Genomic DNA, 18,048 nt, shown 5'->3' with positions numbered 1-18,048 from the left:
AGAACATAAAAAAGAAGGATAAAAAATGGTAAAATTAAATAAACTGAAGATTATATCAGTTATCAGATTTAAAGGTTTTATTGATCTTCCAGCACAATGAATGATTAAAAAAATGAAAAAAAATTAAGAAAAATGATAAATTGATATGAAATTTTAGAACTCTGGGAATAAAGAAAATATTCTAAAATATCTCAGGGGTGGGAAAATGATCAAGAATGATACCGATGGATCAAGAATGAGCAGGGAAACAAGAGACTTCCGGGCAACAGGACACTATAGACAGAAGCACCACACCATCGCTCCACAGCAAAGATCCGAAAAACCAAGCCAAAGAGAGAAACCAGCAATCATGAAACCCTAAGCATCAAAAGAAGAGATAAAGAACTCAGCCAAGCACTGAATGCACTAAGAAACTGACAGAGAACAGAGAGCGAGGAAAGATACATGTAGAGGTCCCCTATCAGCTAATGCAGCATGGATGCACCATCTTGGACTCCTATCCGAGATCAGGAAACAGAGGGTATGGGAAAGCAGCTTCATGGAGCTTCCAGCAGGAGACAGAACAAATCGTAACCAATGATATACTCTTTCCCACTTCCCACCCTTCTTCACTCCCACTTGGCATCCTCTGCTTCCTGTTGCCAGAGTCTCTTAGCTGGGAAGCACTGGCTTCACCTCAGTGCTGCTTGGATTCCACCCACCTGCACTGGTCAGCTCCCTGAGTGTCATTTGTTGGCTGATGGTGTTGCTTTTTTCTGCTTCTTTTGATTTCTTCCATACTTCTCACCACCTCCCCCTACTTTCTCTCAAATAGCTGGCTCCGTACCCCATCTTTGTTTCCTCCTGAAAGGCTGTGAAGTGCCACTTAAATGTGAAACTGCCTTCCGGACCATGCTACCACGCTGGTGGGATCCTGGGGCTTTTTGTTTATTTGTTTTAAATTATTTGTTTGTTTTCTTTTTCTTTTCTCGAATTGGGAGCCTGTTCTAGATGGGCAGTGTTGCATTGCTTGTGACTTACCCCCTCGTTTGTGCAGATGTGCAGAGGGATCCCTGAAGGCATTTCTTTTTTCTTGTTTGTTTGTTTTTTTAATTATTTATTTTGTTTTCTTTTATCTCCTTTACCCTTTTTGTCTTTCTTCATTACTCAGTTTCTTGTCTCTCTATACTTGCCTTCTCTTCCTGTCTCATGAATAACTTGCACTGAGTGACACCTTTACCCCTTCTAGCGAGGCTGTACTTCACGGCCTGAAAGCTACTTCCCCACACCTCCCAGCTGCACCGGTGGGATCCCTGGGGGCTTTGCTTTACTTTCTTCTTTTTAATTTTTATTTATTCATTTTTTTCTTTTTTTTTTCCTTCTTCTTCTCCTTTTTATTTTTCTCCATTTCTCAGTCTCTCATTTCTCCACTCCAATGGCAAGCCCCCTTATCACTCTATTTTGTTTGTTTGTGTTTTTGGCTCCTGTTGCTCTCTCCTCTCTCTCTTCTTTCCTATACCCATCTTAGCTCCACCCATAACAATCTCCCCCCTCCATCCTGCCTACCTGCACCCTGCACTGAACATCACACCCCCAAGAAGCACAGGCATGGCTTACCAGAACCTGCCCTGAACTGATTCCCAGACCTCCCTGTTGGCAGTAGTACGTGCCACAAACAAACCATCCCAGCAACTCCTCTTCAGCTAGACCCGTCCTGCTGTACCATATCTGAGCAATTGACCCTGCCAATTGGAGAAGGAGGCAAAAAGTATTGTGTCCACAGATGAGCAAACAGCCCACCTTCTCAGACATAGCCAAATAATACAAAAAAAAGCAGGATGAAACAAACAAATCTACAATCAATAAATGAGAAAAATAACTACCAAATGCCCCCAAAACAGCAGACAATATCAAAACATTTACAAAAACAGGACAGGATGGTTCCAGTAGGTGTCCATAATAAAACACCAGTTGATTTTCTAGTAGAAGAAAAGACACTAGAACTACCTGATAGGGAATTCAAATCTCTAATACTCAGAATTATCCAAGAGTTGAAGGAAAGAGCAGACAAAAATGAGAGAAAAATAGAAAAATTCATGGAAAAGGCTGACAAAATTCGTGGAAAATACAGACCAAAAAAATGGAAGAATTCAGGAAAATAATGCAGGAACAAAATGTCAAAATAAATTCACAACTAGAAATCATACAAAAACAACAATTAGAAATCTGAAAGATAAACAATAAGATTTCAAAAATGGACAGTGTCATTGATGGGCTGAAGAGTAGGTTTGAAACAGTGAAAGAGGATTAGCAAAATTGAAGGCAAACACTTGGATACAACTCTGAGGAAAAATCAGAAAAAAGAATGAAGAAAAATGAAGAGACCCTGAGAATTATTCAGGATACAATCAAAAGCAAAAATCTGCCAGCGATCAGAGATCCAGAACAGGGGGAGAAAACAGAAAACACAGAGAGGATCATTGAAGAACTGCTGACAGAAAACTTCCCCAATGTCATGATGAAAAGCTGGTCATCCAAGAAGCTCAATGAACTCCATATAGAATAGACCCCAAAAGAAAATCACCAAGGCATATCATAATCATACTCTCCAAAACCAAAGACAAACAAAGAATCCTGAGAGCAGCTCGTGAAAAACAAAATGTCACACACAGAGGAGAAACAATAAGACTAAGCTCAGATTACTCAGCAGAAATCATGCAGGCAAGAAGGCAATAGGATGACATATATAAAACCTTGAAAGAAAAAAATTGCCAGACAAGAATAATATATCCTGCAAAACTCTCGTTCAAATATGATGGTGAAATTAGGACACTTCCAAATAAACAGAAATTAAGGGAATATATAAAAACCAAACCAAACTTACAAGAATTATTAAACGGAGTCTTTAATCTGAGAACAAACAACATCAGCACACAGGCTGAATCTAGGACATGGGATTGTACCAGCTAGATACCAATCTAGGAAATGAACTCTCAAGGAGTATCCAAAACCAAAACAAATACAACAGGGAATCAGAGAAGTTAATCAGTAAATGACAACAACATCAGAACAATAAAACAGGGAACAAACGGTGTAGGTATAGAACCTTCTAATGGAGAGGAAGGCAAGGCAATACCAAGTAATAATAGACTGCTTCAAACTTAGGAAGATAAGGGTAAATGTCACGTTAACCACAAAGAAACTTAACAAACCTACTCATCAAAATAAAGAGGAAAAACATAAAGTCTGAGTAAAAACAAAACCTACAAAAACAAAAGAAATAAAAAAAAAATCCACAAACCAAAGGAATTCAGCACAGGAGAGTAAGATGAACAAAGAAAACATCAGCACCACCAAAAAAAGCACTACAAAATGACAGCAATAAACTCCCTATCAATAATTACACTACACCTAAATGGTCTAAATGCACCCATAAAGAGACGGAGAGTTACAGGATGGATTAAAAAACACAGGATCCATCAATATGCTGTCTACAAGAGACACATCTTAGAAACAAAGACATAAATTTATCAAAAATCAAAAAATGGAAAAAACTATATCAAGCTAACAACTACCAAAAAGAGCAGGAGTGGCAATATTAATCTCAGATCAAATAGACTTTAAAACAAAATTCAACATAAAAGACAAAGATGGACACTATATAATGATTGGGGCGATCCATCATGAAGACATAACCATAAAATAACATCTACCCACCCAATGACCGGGCTCCAAAATACATAAACTCTAACAGCACTGAAAAGAGAAATTGACGGTTCCACAATAATAGTAGGAGACTTCAACACACAACTCTCAGTAAAAGAATATCTAAAAAGAAACTCAACAAAGATAGAGAAGATCTAAAGGGCACAATCAGCCAACTTGACCTCATAGACTTATATAGAACACTACAACCTACAGCTGCAAAGTACACATTCTTTTCCAATGCACCTGGAACGTTCTCCAGAATAGACCACATCTTAGGCCACAGAGCAATCCTCAACAAGATCCAGAACATTGAGATAATACAAAGTATCTTCTCTGACCACAATGCCATCAAGGTAGAAATTAACAACAGAAAGAGCAAGGAAAAAAAATCAATTACATGGAAACTGAATAACACCCTGCTTACAAACCACTAGGTAACAGAAGAAGTCAGTGATAAAATAAAAAAATTCCTAGAATCAAACTAGAATGAAAACACATCATACCAAAACCTTTGGGACACAGCAAAGGCAGTCCTCAGAGGACAATTTATAGCAATAGATGCACACATCAAAAAAGAAGGATGTGACAAAACCAAAATTTTAACTACAGAACTCAAACAAATAGAAGAGGACAAGAGAAAAAAAAAAAAAAAAGCTCACAGCCACCAGAAGAAAGGAAATAATAAAGATCAGAACAGAAATAAATGAAATAGAGAATATAAAAACAATAGAATCAACAAAACCAAAAGTTGGTTCTTTGAAAGAATCAACAAAATCGACAAACCACTGGCCATACTGACAAAAGAAAAACAGGAGAGGACACAAATAACGCAAATAAGAAATGAAATGGGGGACATTACAACAGACACATTTAAAATAAAAAAGATCATAATAGAGTATTATGAAAGACTATACTCCAACAAATTTGAAAACCTAGAGGAAATGGATAAATTTTTAGAAAACACACAACCTACCCAAACTATCACAAAGCCATGTTGAAAATCTGAACAGACCCATAACAAGAGAAGAGATTGAAAAGGTAATAAAAACAACTCCCAACCACAACAACAAAAAAAGTCCTGGCCCAGTTGACTTCATTGGAGAATTCTACTAAACATTCAGAGAAGAGCCTGTATCAGTGCTATGCAAAGTATTTCAGAACATTGAAAAGGAGGCAACACTTCTGAATTCATTCTATGAAGCCAGCATAACCCTGATACCAAAACCAGGCAAAGACGACACAATAAAAGAAAATTACAGACCAATACTTCTCATGAATATAGATGCAAAAATTCTCAACAAAATTCTAGCCAATAGAATTCAGCATCATATCAAAAAAATAATACACCAAGACCAAGTAGGATTCATACCTAGTAGGCAAGGATGGTTCAACATTAGAAAATCAATCAACATAATCTATCACATAAATAAAAGGAAAGAAAAGAGTCACACAATTATCTCAATTGATGCAGAAAAGGAATTTGACAAAATCAAACACCCATTTCTGATAAAAACTCTCCATAAAATAGGTATACAAGGGAAATTTATCAACATAATAGAGGGCGTCTATGCAAAACCAACAGCCAACATCATTCTGAATGGAGAGAGGCTGAAAACATCCCCTTTGAGAACAGGAACAAGATGCCCTTTATCACCACTCCTATTTAACATTGTGCTGGAAGTTCTAGCTAGAGCAATAAGGCAAGAAAAAGAAATAAAGGGCATCCAAATTGGTAATGAAGAAGTTAAACTGTCCCTGTTTGCAGATGATATGATACTATACATAGAAAACCCTAAAGACTCCATAAGAAAACTACTGGAACTAATAGAAAGATTCAGCAGAGTGGCAGGATAGAAGATAAAAATACAAAAATCAGGGGTCCTGTGAAGAGAAGCTCCTAGTCCGGGGGAACACTGATGAGAAGTCCGACAGAGAGAGAAAGACTTCCCCTGGAGCTGACACCCTGAATTTGGACTTTTAGCCTACTTCGACTGTGAGGAAATAAACTTCTCTTCGTTAAAACCATCCACTTGTGGTATTTCTGTTATAGCAGCACTAGATGACTAAGCACTAGATGACTAAGACAACTAGCCATTAGAAGAATCCAAATTAAAACCACAATGAGATACCACCTTACCCTGGCATTACTGGCATGAATCAAAAACACTGGAATTAATAAATGTTGTAGAGGCTGTGGGGAGATCGGAACTCTTATGCACTGCTAGTGGGAATGCAAAATGATACAACCATTTTGGAAAATGATATGGTGCTTCCTTAGAAAGCTAGAAATAGAAGTACCATACGATCCAGCAATCCCACTGCTAGAAATATATCCCAGAGAAATAAGAGCCATCACACCAATAGACATATGCATACCCATGTTCATGGAAGCATTGTTCCTAATATCAAAAAGATGGAAACAACATAGATGCCCATCAACAGATGAATGGATAAACAAGCTATGGTACATACACACAATGGAGTACTATGCAATGATAAAGAACAATGATTAATCTGTGAAGCATCTCATAACATGGATCAAACTGTAGAACATTATGCTGAGTGAAATAAGTCAATCACAAAAGGACAAATATTTTAAGAGACCTCTACTGTAAAAACTCAAGAAAAAGTTTACACACAAAAAGAAAAAAACTTTGTTGGTTACGTGGGATGGGAGGGGTAGGAGGGGGAAATACTAAATAGCCAATAGATAAATGGTGAATTTGGTGAAGGGTGAGACAGTACACAATCCTGGGGAAGCCAGCACAACTTGTACAAGGAAAGGTTATGGAAGATCCATAAACACATCCAAACTCCCTGAGGGACTGAATTGCTGGATGGAGGGCTGTGGGGACCATGGTCTCTGGGAACATCTAGCTCAATTGGCATAACACAGTTTATAAAAAAAATGTTTCTACATTCTACCTTGGTGAGTAGTGTCTGGGGTCTTTAAAACCTGTGAGCAGCCATCTAAGATACTCCAAGGTCTCACCCCTTCGGGAGCAAGGGAGAATGAAGAGAACTGGATACAAGGAAAAGATTAGTCCAAAGGACTAATAGACCACAGCTACCAAGGCCTCCACCAGACTGAGTCCAGTACATCTAGATGGTGCCTGGCTGCCACCACTGACTGCTCTGACAGTGATCACAACTATTGTATGGCCCCTGGACACCCTTTTAGCTCAGTAATGAAGTCACTAAAAGGGACAGTGTTGACATGTCATGGGATTGTTAACCATTGTCATAAACAATAAGTGTACTAAATGTTTAATGAGAAACTATTTGTTTTGTAAACCTTCATCTAAAGTACAAAAAAAAAGAAAAAGAAAAAGAACAAGCAGGGGTCTGAGTAGAAATATTTTCTTATCTAGAATTTTATATCCAGCTCTACTAGTAATCAAGAGTGAAGGGAAAATAAAGACATTTTCAGTTATTCAAGCTCACAGTAAATTTACCCTCTGTACCACTCCTAAAAATGCTACTTGATATACATGGCCCACAAAAACAAGTATGTAAATCAAGAAAGTAAAAGACCAAGATCCAGGAAATGAGATCCAATACAGGAGGGAAGCATATACAGTTCCTGGGAGAGAGTAAAGTTCTAGGATGACATATGGAATGGGGCTACAGGATAAACAGTCTGGGTCAGAGCAGGGACAATTCCCGGAAAAGGTCACAAAGGAAAAAAAAAAATGGAATTGACCTTTTTTTTTCTTTAACGAATTTTGCAAGGAGTTTGTCAAATTTTTGCAAAGTATGGAGCTGAGTTAATGATTGGTATATAGAAAACAAAACATATGAAAAAAAGGCAATTAATAATTGAAGTAAAAACAAAGAGCTGTGTAAGAAAGGAAATATAATCAGTACATTTGTTAAAATATAAAAAGTGGCTATGCCTGGAAAGTTCTAAGCAGAGGTAGAAAGGTGGGATAGGAAAATGTTGCTTTTATAATAAGTCATTTTAAAACAATTTGATTTTATAACCTCTATGCACGTATTACTGTGATAAAAATTAAATAGAAATCAAAAGCTCAGTATCTGGAGAATTTTGAGTTGGACTGTAAATGGTATTGCTACTAATTTGTTGTGTGATATTTGGGTTCAAACATTCAATTGCGAGGATGGCACAGGACTGGGCAGCCTTTTGCTCTGTTGTACATAGGGGGGTGACGAGTTGTAACTGACTCAATGGCACCTAACAAGAGTTCTTTTACTACTGTCTTATTTGAGAGGTGACTTGATAGTAAAAGAAGAGGTTAAAGTACAATTACAGCTGTGTTTCTCTTTTACTTTAATTTCTGTTTTTAGGGCTACAAATATCCAGATGAAAATGCCAACATTCTGCCTAAATGCTATATGTACTTACATTATACTAACAACTGGTATTAATGGGTCTCATCTGAATTTTGATCTCATGATGATCAAGTTTTGAAGTTTCACAGCACAGACATAAAGATATTTACATTTACTTTATCTAAATGGTGAGTAGAAATAAGTTAAATTACCTAGAAATAGTTTATGTCTGTACTGACATCTTCATTCTATGTATTCAAAATGGAATTATTTCTTACTAAACCGGGTGGAAGAATATTGCCACTTCTAAAGAAAGGACTTCTTTGAAGGAAATAATTAACTTGATTTCAAAAGGAAATAGATGATTCCTGGATTTATATTCATACATGGATGTATGCATATGGACACACTTGTTGTCAGATGTTTTCAAGTCAGTTTTGACTCATAGCAACCCTGTGTATGAGAACAAAACATTGCCCAGCCCTGTGCTGTCTTCACAGTCATTGCTTAGTTTGAGCCCATTGTTACAGCCACTGTGTCAGTACATCTCCCTGAGGGTCTTCCTCTTTTCTGCTGACCCTCTACCAAGCATGGTATCCTTCTCCAAACTGGTTCCTACTGATAACAAGTCCAAAAAGTATGGGACTGAGTCTCGCCATCCTTGCTTCTAAGGAGCATTCTGCCTGTACTTCTTCCAAGACAGGTTTGTTCATTCTTCTGGAAGTCCATGTTATATTCAAAATTCTCTGCTAATACCGCTATTCAGATGCATCAGTTCTTCTTTGGTCTTCCATATTCATTGCCAGGTTTCAATGCATATGTTGTTGTTATTAGATGCCATCAAGTCGAATCTGACTTACAGTGACCATATGTACAACAGAATGACTATATGTACAACAGAACAAAACACTGCCCCGTCCTGTGTCATCCTCATGATCGTTGTTAATGCTTGAGCCCATTGTTGCTGCCACTATGTTAATCCATTTCATTGAGGATCTTCCTCTATTTAGCTGACCTTCTACAAGCATGATGTCCCTTTCCAGGGACTGATCTCTCCTTATAACATGTCCAAAGCATGTGAGATAAAGTCTCACCATCCTCGCATCTAAGAAGCATTCTGGCTGCACTTCTTCCAAGACAAATTTGCTCATTATTTTGGCAGTCCGTGGTATATTCAACATTCTTTGCCAACACCATAACACAAAGGCAACAATTCTTCTTCAGACTTCCTTATTCATTGTCTAGCTTTCACATGCATATGAGGTAATTGAACACAACATGGCTTAGGTCAGGTTCATCTTAGTCCTTACAGTGACATCTTTGCTTGTTAACACTTTAAAAAGATCTTTTCCAGCGGGTTTGCCTAATGCAATACAAAGTCTGATTTCTTTATTGTTGCTTTCTTGGATGTTGATTGTGGATCCAAGTAAAATGAAATCTTTGGCAACTTCAAACTTATCTCCATTTATCATGACATTGCTTATTGGTCCAGTCGTGAGGATTTTTGTTTCTTTATGTCGATATGCAATCCATACTGAAGGCTGTGGTCTTTGATCTTCATCAATAAGTGCTTCAAGTCCTCTTCACCTTTAGCAACCAAGGTTGTGTCATCTGCATATCATAGGTTGTTAATGAGTCTTCCTTCAGTCCTGATACCCCACTTTTCTTCATATTGTCCAGCTGTTCAGATTATTTGCTCACCATACAGATTGAATAAGTATAGTGAAAGGATGCAACCCTGACACACACTTTTCCTGACCTTAAACTACACAATATCGCCTTGTTCTGTTCAAAAAACTGCCTCTTGGTCTATGTTCAGGTTCCTCATGAGCACAATTAAGTGTTCTGGAATACCCATTCTTAGCAATGTTATCCATTATTTTTTATGATTCACATATCATTCACATGTCTTTGCATAGTCAATAAAACACAGGTAAACATCTCTCTGGTATTCTCTTTTTCATCCAGGATCCATCTGACAACAGCACTAATATCCCTTGTTTTATGTCCTTTTCTGAATCCAGATTGAATTTCTGGCAGTTCCCTGTCTAATGTACTGCTGCAACCACTTTTGAATGATCTTCAGCAGAATTTTACTTGTGTGTGATATTAATGATATTGTTGAATACTTTCCAGATCCAGTTGAATCACCTTTCTTTGGAATAGGTATAAATATGGATCTCTTCCAGTCAGTTGGCTAGTTAGTTGTCTTCCAAATTTCTTGGCATGGGCAAGTAAGCACTTCCAGCATTGCATCCATTTGTCGAAACACCTCAATTGGTATTCCGTCAATTCCTGGAGCCTTGTTTTTCACCATTCCCTTCAATGCAGCATGGGCTTCTTCCTTCAGTATCATCAGATCTTGATCATATCCTACCTCCTGAAATGGCTGAATGCTAACCAATTCTTTTTGGTACAGTGACTCTGTATGCCTTCCATCTTTTGTTGATGCTTCCTGTGTCATTCAGTATTTTGCCTATAGTATCCTTCAATACTGCAACTCGAGGCTCGAACTTTTTATTCAGTTCTTTCAGCTTGATAAATGCTGAGCGTGTTCTTCCGTTTTGGTTTTCTCTCTCCAGTTTTTGCCCATGTCATTATAATATTTTACTTTGTCTTCACGAACCACCCTTTGAAATCTTCTGTTCAGCTCTTTTACTTCATCAGTTCTATTTTCTTTAGCTACTCGACATTCAAGAGCTAGTTTCAGAATCTCTTCTGACATTCATTTTGTTTTTTCTTTCTTTCCTTTTTATTATTTTTATAGGGATGATTTTCATAAATATTACTGCTATTATTTAAAATATGTGCATTTATACGTGTGTATGTAATATTCCCACATAAAAATACCAATATTTCTACTAAAACTACAACTTCTACGTGAAATCTAAGTTTTCTTTGCAGTTAGTTGCATTTGTCTTTAGAATTTATTGCAATTAAATGTCTATGGTCAAAATATTGTCTTTTAAAAGAACCCTAAGTTCCTTCAAATGATTCTTTACTTGGTATGTTTATATAACTAACTTGCTAACCAGTTGTTTTTCTTGTTGTTGTTAGGTGCTGTAGAGCCTATTCCAACTTAGAGGAACCAACCCTATGTACAACAGAAGGAAACACTGCCTGGTTCTGCACTACTCTCACAATCGTTGCTATGTTTGACCTCACTGTTGCAGCCACTGTGTAAATCCATCTCATTGAAGGCCTTCCTCTTTCTCACTGACTCTAATTTACTAATCATGATGTCCTTCTCCAGGACTGATCATTCCTGATAACATGTTCAAAGTACATGAGACAAAGTCTTGCTATCCTCGCTCCTAAGGAGCCTTCTGGCTGGCTGTACTTCTTCCAAGGCAGATACATGCGTTCTTCAATATTTTCTCTGTTTATTTGGTTAGGATCATTAATTTCTTTTGTATCTAATTATAAAAAATACTTGTGATATTATATTTTATGAGGTGGTTATTGTCTATTTCTTGGGAGGATGCATTTGATTCCCTTTAATTTAATAATAAATGTGTTAATGTTTCCTTTCAAAGGTTGTAAATTTGAAAACTCTGTAAATTTATGTTATTAAATCCTCTAGGTTCATGTATTTTTTAAAATAAATTGTTCACACTGACAACCATTGAAAGAGCTTTTCCAGAATAAATACTTGACCTTAGTATTTTCAGTGAAATAAAATTATAATTATCAGAATAGTATAGAAAAAAAGCAAAAAGCTACATGAACATTATAATCCTAAGAAAACACAAGTAAACCCTGCCACTGAACTTTTGATAAGCTAATTATCTTCCTTGAATTTAAGGGAAGAGACCAGTTTCAAACTGGAATTATTGAATAAATCAGTCAGATTTTCATTCTTTGTCTTAAATATGTGTAACTCTCCATTTGTCAGTTTTGGGTACCTTCTGTGTGTGTGTGTATATGTGTATGTATCTGGTTAACTTGTCAAATTTTATCTGTTTTCAAACCAAGTAAGTTGAAAACTGGGGTCTCCAACCATTCTCTATTTTACTTAAGATTTAACCCACATGCCATAAAATTTACCCCTTTAGAGTGTACAATTGAGTAGTTTTTAGTATATTCACAGATCACTAGCTATTCTTGAAGTATTAAACCTTAATGTATAAATGTAAATATGTAAGTAATTGTATAGGTGACTGTGGGAACTCTTGTCCTTTAGAGATAAAAGTTTTTATTAGGATTGTTTTTCAGAAGAATTCCATGTAGGAATGGTCAATGTCTCACAAATACTTAGAGATTTGGGGATCAATGGTTCTGTTTAAATAACAAAAAAGTGGAAGGTGTCCACTTTAGTCCTTACAGTATTTGATTCTTGTTTGAATTTTACCAGTAATTTCAATAAGGTTTTATTCCATGTGAATATTATAACACTCCAATATATTGCTTAGCATTCAAGATTTGGCAATTACTTCATGCATTTGGCTTGGAGCCTCCTAAATTGAAAATAAGGTGCAATGCTTCAGCATAATGGGCTGCTTTTGATGTGTTTGGCCTGGTGTAAAATTAATTAAGGCGCTAGCATTTTCTCCCTTCCTCACTCATTGCTCTAAACTGTATCAGTTGTTACTGAGCATCCCGTAACTGTGTTTCCAGCAAAGATTACACAGATATTTCTGTCCGGCCACATGTCCTGCAGGGCTGTTCTGTGGTCTTCCGATCAGTAAAAATGTAATAACATTTTCACATAGTCAATATCTAATTCTGTAAATGCAACTGGTAGTTGTAATCTAGGTTATTAACCACACAGTGATTTATGATAGAGGGCAGACAGTGGTGTGGGTAGACCAGTAGGAAGGTCCTCTGGTGACAATAAAAAGGTTATAAATTTCATAGCTCTGCCTGGGAAATGTATTTATATCCTGTATTAAGAATAGCTTTTTATAAATTTTAATGATCCATGTTATTAATGGGGCTGTCATCATCACTGCTTATGTGAGACTACAGTCCTTGTTTTTTCTTTTAGTTTTCCATCAGCTGAAAGTCTTGTGGGGAAAAAAAATAATAAAAGCTCTTATTAGCTATTTGCCAAAAAAATCTTTAAAGAGTTATAAGCCTGTCATTGTTTCCCTGGACTGCTAAGCCTGTGAGGAGCAGTTTGCATAAAGTTTTATGACCAAGGCAAAGATTGGACTAATTGGATAGAAAACAACTGGTGCTCTATCATGTTTACAAAAGCCAAGTCAATATGCAGAAATAAAACCAGGGCCATATCAAGAAGGGAAATTTATATATGGAAATTGTTCATCTCTTTGGTTTCCTTTTCACTTACTGAGAACACATTTGTTCTCTAGCAAAGTGTGTGTGTGCACATACATACACACCCAACCGTAGCTCAACACTGGATCCCTGGCAACCACCCTTCATCCCTGACAACCACCCTTCACATACATCCCCTTTCCAAACTATGGCAGAACTCAGGTGAAGAATGAGCGAAAGAAGCACTTTGCAAGATCGGTACAGCCATATCAGATCAAAGTGTTCTCTTGTCATAGCTGATTTGTTTTTTTTAGGGTGTCTTATATTCAGACATCATCTTTTTAATCTTTTTAAAACCAAATGTTTACAAAGCAATTCTAACCTCTCAACACAGGTTTCTAAAACTTGGTCCAAAGACTTTCTCTACAAAAATGTAATACAGTTGAATACTGGGCTGCTTCCACTTACATGTATTTAATTTCAACTCCTTCTAGGATTTTTTTTTTCCCCCAAGAATTATGCAAGAAAAAGGAAGAACTATTGAGAGAAGCTGTTTAAAACAAAACAAACACACTCTTATGTGGAACGGTTTTGGTGGTTGTTCTTTATGTATGAAACTAATTTGTAACAGTAGAATGTAATTCCAGTCATATTTGGTGGGTGCTAAAATTTTAAATGATTATTTTTTCAAGCTCTTAAATAATTTATTCACATAGACAACCAGAATCTTTTCAAAAATTTTACAAGAATTGATGCTTTTGAATTGTAGTGTTGGAGAAGAATACTGAATATACTATCAACTGCCAGAAGAATGAGCAAATTTGTCTTGGAAGAAGTACAGTCAAAATGTTCCTTAGAGACAAAGATGTCTCATGCACTTTGGACATGTTATCAGGAGGGACCAGTCCTTGAAGAAGGACATCATGCTTTGTAAAGTAAAGGGTCATGGAAAAAGAGGAAGACCGTCAATGAGATTGATTGACTCAGTGGCTGCAACATTGGACTCAAACAAAGCAATGATTGCACGTATAGCACAGGACAGGGCAGTGTTTCCTTCTTTTATATATGGGGTCACTATTAGTTGGAATGGGCTTGAAGGTACCTAACAACAACAATAACATGGGCAAAGCGTTCAATGATGTAGGAAGCATCAAAAGAAGATGGAAGGAATACACAGAGTCACTGTACCAAAAAGAATTGGTCGCCATTCAGGCATTTCAGGAGGTAGCATGTGATCAAGAAGAGATGATACTGAAGGAAGAAGTCCAAGTTGCACTGAAAGCAATGGCGAAAAATAAGCCTCCTGGAATCGATCAAATAGCAATGGAAATGTCTCAACAAACAAAAGCAATTCTGGAAGCACTCAATCATTTATGCCAAGAAATCTGGAAGACATTTACCTGGCCAGTACACTGGAAGAGAGCCATATACATCCCATTCTAAATAAAGGTGCTCCAACAGAATGCAAAAATTATCAAAAAGTATCATTAATATCACACTCAAGTAAAATTTTGCTAAAGATAATTCAAAAGTAGTTACAGCAGTACATTGACAGAGAACTGCCAGAAACTCAAGCCAGATTCAGAAGAGGACATGGAAGGAGGGATATCATTGTTGACCTCAGATGGATCTTGGCTAATAACAATGAATACCAGAAAGATGTTTACCTATGTTTTAATGACTATGAAAAGACATTTGACTGTGTGGATCATAACAAATTATGGATAATATTGCAAAGAATGGGAATTCCAGAACACTTAATTGTGCTCATGAGGAACCTGTGCATAGACTAAGACATAGAAGTTCACACACAGCAAGGAGATACTGAGTGTTGCAAATGAGGAAGGGTGTTCCACAAGGTTGTATCCTTTCACCATACTTATTCAATCTGTAGGGTGAGGAAATTATCTGAGAAGCTGGACTATATAAAGAAGAACAGGGCATCAGGCTTGAAGGAAGACTCATTGACAACCTGCAATATGCAGATGACACAGCCTTGCTTGCTGAAAGTGAAGAGGACTTGAAGCCCTTACTGATGAAGATCGAAAACCACAGCCTTCGGTAGGGATCACACCTCAACATAAAGAATACAAAAATCCTCACAACTGGAACAGTAGACAACATCCTGATAAACAGAGAAAATATTGAAGTTGTCAAGGATTTCATATTATTGGATCCACAATCATTGCCCATGAAAGTAGCAGTCAAGAAACCAAACTTTGTATTACATTAGACAAATCTGCTGCAAAAGACCTCTTTAAAGTTTTAAAAAGCAAAGATGTCACTTTGAGGACTATTGTGTACCTGACCCAACTCATGGTATTTTCAATCACCACATATGTATGCGAAAGCTGGACAATGAATAAGGAAGACCAAAGAAGAATTGATGCCTTTGAATTATGGCATTGGTGAAGAATATTGAATATATCATGGACTGCCAGAAGAATGAACTTATGCCCTTGAATTAAGGTGTTGGTGAAGAATATTGAATGTATATTCTGCCAGATGAACGAATGAATCTGTCTTGGAAGAAGTGCAGTCAGAATGATCCTTAGAAGCAAGGATGGCGAGACTTCGCCTCATGTACTTTGGACATGTTATCAGGGAGGACCAGTCCCTGGAGAAGGACATCATGCTTGGTAAAATAGAGGGTCAGCAAAAAAGAGGAAGTCCCTCAACGAGATGGATTGACACAGTGGCTGCAACAACAGGCTCAAACATAGCAATGATTGTGAGCATGGCACAGGCCTGGGGAGTGTTTCGATCTGTTTTACGTAGGGTCACTATGAAATGGAACCAACTCGCTGATACCTAACAACAACAATGTGCATTTGGGTACTTTCTGTCTGTCATTTCTCCTGTGATGGTTAACTTTATGTATTAACTTGACTAGACTAGTGTTTCTAGTGGTTTGACTAAACGCTAGACTAGTTCCTGTTCCAAAATGTAATGTAATGTATTATAATGTAATGTGATGTAATGTAATCACCTTCTAGAATGCAATTTAATATAACGTAAGTAATCAATCAGTTGAAAAGGAAGTTTCCTTAGGGTGTGTTCTGCCTACAGATTATAAGTAGATATTTTGCTCTCTTTCTTCACTCTGCACTCTTTCTCTTGCATGATCTATGGAAATTGGGACTTGACAGCCCCTCATAATCCCATAAGCCAGTAGGAGTCACCAGCCTACTGCCTCTGCCTGACCTACAGATTTTGGACTTTTAAGCACCCAGAATTTTGTGAGTCAGTCCCTTGAAGTAAATTTCTCTCTCTCTCTTTCTCTACACACACACACACACACACACACACATATATATATATCTATATATCTATATAGATATATATCACTGGTTCTGTTTCTCTAGAGAACTCAGACCAAGACATTTTCCAACTGAATTCTTGGTTCCTGGTTGCTCGTGGGCAGTGAAAACTCTATGTTTTCTTTCTAACTCCCGAGAACAGCTTTCAAGTCTTGTATATTTAGTAAAAAAATTTAACTCCTTAATTCAAAGAAAACTCTTGCTTAATGTAGTTAATTATGCTGTTTTTCCATTTGTAGTAAACACTACTGTTGTAGCCAAGTCAGTAACTGGGAATATTATTCAAACCACCATTCTCTGGGTATCTGCGGAATTGCAGGACTATAACCACACTGTAATCCGTCAATGAGATGGACTGACCCAGTGCCTGCAACAATGGGCTCAAACATAATAACGATTGTGAGGGTGGCACAGGACTGGGCAGTGTTTCACTCTGTTGTATATAAGGTAATCAGAAGTCAGAACCGTCTTGAGGGCACCTAACAACAACAATAACAACAATCCACACTGGAGCCACCTGTGTGAAATGTTGCCCTGTACCTGCTAGGTGCTCTATGAATATTTGCTGGTTTGAGTTGATCTCCTGGTAAATATATATTCAAGAGTAGAATAATTTATATGCACTAATGTGAATACAGCCTCTATCTCAAAAACAAACTCAGGGAAAAATGAAAATAAACATGAAGTAGACAGAGCTTAAGCAGAGATTTTAAAGTGCACCGTAAGTAATCTGTCGTCATCATCTTTGCTATGACATTTCTTTGGAGGTCAAAAGACGATCACATAAACGAATAATCTTAGCTTCCCATCCAGTTCAAGGCTCTGGACAAAAGAGTAAAGACCTGGAGTCTAGGCAGTATGCCAACACTGTGAGTGAGTTTCAACTTTTTGATAAATCTGAACACAGAGAAAAGTAGCAAATAATTCAATGTTTACTCTTAAAATCTACACTCAGCCACTCAATCTACAGTTATAATTAATGACTCATATATGCTCACACACAAAGGGAGAAACCACCTGTTATCTCAGTAATTTTCTTTCAAATGCTTGGGCATAGACGGGATGACTTAACTGTCTTAGGCTATACTCTAGGGAAGGTTTGTTCTGGAATCTTGAATCCACAAACTAGGAGCATAGCATCATGACCAGAAAGGCCACAGTCCAGAGGTGACAACTACAAGGAATTAATGTTCTTTTCACTCATCAATAATAGATATTTTGCTAACTTAAGTAATTAATGTCAGAAATTTTTCCCCACTTTGGTGAAATTAAGAGCATGTTAATTAGTACAAGCCATGATTCGGAGCACACTTTTGGTAATTGACAACAACGACAAATGGGCACTGACTTTGGAGGTGGGCTTTCATTAGAAATACCTATATCAAAATTTCACCAATATACCATGATAGAGGTCCTACCATCCCAAAAGCTACTCTTACATTTCAGTCCTGTTGGTAGCTTTCTCAATTGATTATCAACAACAGCCACCTCATTTATTCTTTTCTTCTTTGAACATGATCTACCTTTG

Source organism: Trichechus manatus, unplaced genomic scaffold, assembly GCF_000243295.1.
Source record: "Trichechus manatus latirostris isolate Lorelei unplaced genomic scaffold, TriManLat1.0 scaffold00072, whole genome shotgun sequence".
Lineage (NCBI taxonomy): Eukaryota > Metazoa > Chordata > Mammalia > Sirenia > Trichechidae > Trichechus > Trichechus manatus.
Note: the sequence above shows the minus strand (reverse complement) of the source record.